Source organism: Oncorhynchus keta, chromosome 21, assembly GCF_023373465.1.
Source record: "Oncorhynchus keta strain PuntledgeMale-10-30-2019 chromosome 21, Oket_V2, whole genome shotgun sequence".
NCBI classification, from domain to species: domain Eukaryota; kingdom Metazoa; phylum Chordata; class Actinopteri; order Salmoniformes; family Salmonidae; genus Oncorhynchus; species Oncorhynchus keta.
The window spans coordinates 50334953-50339228 of NC_068441.1; the positions used below are offsets into that span (position 1 = coordinate 50334953).

At 39.9% G+C, this 4276-nt stretch overlaps 1 protein-coding gene across 2 annotated transcripts in view; it reads right to left on the minus strand.

The window, feature by feature from the left end:
- Positions 1-2962, minus strand: part of pcbp4 (poly(rC) binding protein 4) — a 189876-nt gene extending 186914 nt beyond the window's left edge. For both annotated transcript variants that reach the window (XM_052474143.1, XM_052474144.1), the window contains exon 1: positions 2808-2962. The gene's annotated coding sequence lies outside the window, so the exon portion shown is untranslated. The remainder of the gene's footprint in view (positions 1-2807) is intronic.
- Between the last annotated feature and the right edge of the window lie 1314 nt (positions 2963-4276).

Here is a 4276-nt window from a genome sequence, read left to right on the forward strand (position 1 = left end):
AATACAGTTTAGCTCTGGACTCAAATCTCATCAATATCAAATGAGTCTCACTGTCACAGAATAAGGGATGAAATGCCTGTGAAATACATACTATTATAGTACAGTGTATTGCTAAATCAAATATAATACAATTAAAAAGGATAAATATGCATGTTTAAGGTCATTCATGAGCCTGGCATGCTGTAAAGAAGGCAAATGGTTCGTAGCCTATAAGAAGCTTTACGCCCTTTAAGCAGATCTGTGTTCTGGCCATGCTACTCAGTGTTTCCATGTTTTATAGAAGCAGATACGTGTTCTGGCCATGCTACTCAGTGTTTCCATGTTTTATAGAAGCAGATCTGTGTTCTGGCCATGCTACTCAGTGTTTCCATGTTTTATAGAAGCAGATACGTGTTCTGGCCATGCTACTCAGTGTTTCCATGTTTTATAGAAGCAGATCTGTGTTCTGGCCATGCTACTCAGTGTTTCCATGTTTTATAGAAGCAGATCCGTGTTCTGGCCATGCTACTCAGTGTTTCCATGTTTTATAGAATCAGATCCGTGTTCTGGCCATGCTACTCAGTGTTTCCATGTTTTATAGAAGCAGATCCGTGTTCTGGCCATGCTACTCAGTGTTTCCATGTTTTATAGAAGCAGATACATGTTCTGGCCATGCTACTCAGTGTTTCCATGTTTTATAGAAGCAGATACATGTTCTGGCCATGCTACTCAGTGTTTCCATGTTTTATAGAAGCAGATACGTGTTCTGGCCATGCTACTCAGTGTTTCCATTTTTATAGAAGCAGATACGTGTTCTGGCCATGCTACTCAGTGTTTCCATGTTTTATAGAAGCAGATACGTGTTCTGGCCATGCTACTCAGTGTTTCCATTTTTATAGAAGCAGATACGTGTTCTGGCCATGCTACTCAGTGTTTCCATGTTTTATAGAAGCAGATACGTGTTCTGGCCATGCTAATTAGGGTTTCAAGTTATTTTAAAACACTTAGATATGAACTCTTCTTCTACTATTTAATTTATTTTTTAGGTTATTTGACAAACTAATGCGAAAGAGTTCCAGATAGGTTTTACAACCAAATTCCAATTAAAACCCAGGCAGTGATAACAATCCTGCACGCAGCATTCACGCAATTAATAAGGCCTATGGCTCAATGCTTTAGGACTAATCACAAAGCATTGTAAAAATAAAAGTAGTCAGCCTTCTACTTTTACAGCACAAACACAGAGAGGCTTATATTACACACCTTATAACGGATCAGAACATCATGACTTGATTATGTGAGCACAAGGTCAAAACAACATAAAGAATCGGGGTGTCGGGGGGGGGGGTGTAGGCCTATAGTATATATACAGGATGGCTCTCTCTCCAAGACAGTTCATATTTGGATCAATACGATTGTGATCAATTATGCCTAGAGATGAATGATAAAGAATGAGCACTGCCTGTCATGCAAACAGCAGGGTGGCAGCCTGTGTGTTTCGGGAATTGGGTCATAATAACTTATAGTCAAAACGGTTCAAAAGCAAGAGTCGGATTCATAGGAAGACAATACGTTTGTTGAACTTTAAACAAAAGTTGTTGTTTTTTTTTACCACAGAGAGGGTTTTATTCTGTGTTCTCCTATACCGTTCCTGGCAGGCAAAGTACCAGGGTGTTTTCTCTGGTTTTGAATCTGAATTTAGAGAACTGAATTTAAAAACTCAATCTGAATGCCTCTGAGAAGTTGAATATATGAAACTTGATAAACTTGAAATACTAAGTTTGTAAACTTGATATACAGACAATGAATGCAATATATAATTTAGCATATTGAAACCGAATATATAAATATTGAATTTGAATATTCATAAATATTGCATTTTAATGCTGACTGCAATATTAATTCAATTCAGTTTCAAATCATGAATTATATGAATCAATTTGTGCATTATAAATTCAACAAGGTATTTACATAAAATGCTAAAATACATCCTAATACAAATGTAAAATGATGGAATTCAGAATATAATACCAGTGCTACGCTGCCCTCTGTGCTGGAGGTTGTTGAGACTCTCCGGTGTCACTGCATTGGCTCTTAGCCCCGCAGCTCCCAAAACAATAGATCAATATGTGTAATGTGTGGACATCTGTCGGGAGTAGGGACCTACTGTACGCCACGGAAACATCAATACGGTGAATGGAATCAGAGAGAATGATGTGTTCTGTAGGATATAATCACAGCCCGCTGCGCGTCAGTCCAGTTACTTTTATTCAACTTCGGTATGCTACTTTGCGTTGCTTTACCAATTCGAGACCAGTCGGTCGCTTTATTATAAACAGAGTCATGCGAGCAAACACCTCAGCTCAGCAATACAAAATAAAAGAAAAAGCAAACAAACGCAGATGGTACAAACGCAGATGGTACAATTACTTCAAGACGTTTAAATATGTTCCCGAATTCGTTTATCCCCTGGCCTACTGCACGTATTTAACGATGTATGGTGGCGATGATGTGTGCGGCACCGCGCTGTGCCTGGTGCAAATGTTAGCCTACACGGTCCCTTTCAATCTACGTCCGATAGTTCTTGGTGGAAGTTCGGAAAAACCGCGATTCTGGCTTCGGATAACGTCGTTTCACGTGTCAATATCAGAGCGTCACAATATTACAAATTGAGACATCTTGCAGTGACAGATAATTATATTAGGCTGAGACAGTAAAGGCTACTGTACAGTTTGTCCCAAAGACCGCATTCATATCGTGCGTTCCCAAGGGTTGCAGAACTACATATTTACGCACATTTTTTCTAAAAATGAATAGACAATTGTTACCTTGATATGGTGTGTAAAAAGCCTCTGGGAAATAGTAGCTGACAATGATATATCCCTGTCGGAGCGAAAGCCTTCAACTGCAATAGTTCTGATGTCAGAGTGGCAATAAACCAGAGAGAGAGAGAGAGAGAGAGAGAGAGAGAGAGAGAGAGAGAGAGAGAGAGAGAGAGAGAGAGAGAGAGAGAGACGGAGAGTGTGTGTGAGAGAGAGAGAGAGACGGAGAGTGTGCGTGAGAGAGAGAGAGAGAGACGGAGAGTGTGCGTGAGAGAGAGAGAGAGAGACGGAGAGTGTGCGTGAGAGAGAGAGAGAGAGAGAGAGACAGAGAGTGTGTGTGAGAGAGAGAAATGCATACAGAGACGGATACGGACTGCCCTATCCAATTACACAAGACAAATGAGAAGCAAAATGAAAACAATGCACAACCGGTACTGCCATCTGCTAATAGCCGATACCCCCCCACAGTGCCCTAAAAACCACTTCCAGAATAACCTATAAAACGGTACAGTAGTCGAACTATACATTCAATATGTGGCGTAATGAAAACGGAACAGTGATTCGTGAGATTTTATGTTGATTTGAAGGAAGAAAATAACTGTTTTACTTGAGAAAGTGTTCTCAAGAGCAATACGAAGTCTCCAAGTCAATCACAAATTGAACTGTCATTTGCAATCACATTTAATTAACTCGATATAAATTTGCATATCAGCAAGGGAAAAATGCAATTAGGCTACTTTATGCTTTAGAATCACTTCTCATTTCGACAGCGCAGTAGCTGAAATGTCTATATTTCAACAACAAGAACAATTAGGCTGACTACAGCCATAAAGTGTCGACACAGGAAATAATTGGCTTTCCAGTCCATTGCAAACCATGGTCACCTAAAATAAATAGTATATGTCAGTCTAGGAAAGCTGTGCATGACTGGCCCAGCGGTCGGGCATTCCCCTCCTTCTACTCACTGCCATCTAGCGAAACAGTTAAGACCTGCTATATAAGGCTTAAACCTACTGTGTAATCTGAATGTTTAATATGTTTGACCTAGTTCCTTCCATGTCCTCCATAACTGAAGGATTCAGTGCATTCATCCATGTTTGAAATGCGCAGTTAAATAATTAATTAGTTAATAAGGCACAGTTGGCAACGGCATTGTCAGTATATTCCTCTTGCTTGACATTTTCTTTTGAAAATAAATTGATAAAATTCCATTACATCACCAGCTGTTTGTTCACGTCATCAGACCCTGTAGGTACACACACACATTTAAACATTTGGCAAGGCAACCAAATGGTAGCATGTTTATTTCTGCCAGTAGCCTACTCTAAAGTAGAGGCCTTCAGACTGTCCACTCAAATGAATGCAGTGGAGGCTGCTGAGGGGAGGACGGCTCATATTAATGGTCCGAACAGAGCACAAGGAATTAAATCAAATCCATGGCAACCATGTGTTTGATGTATTTGATACCGTTCCAC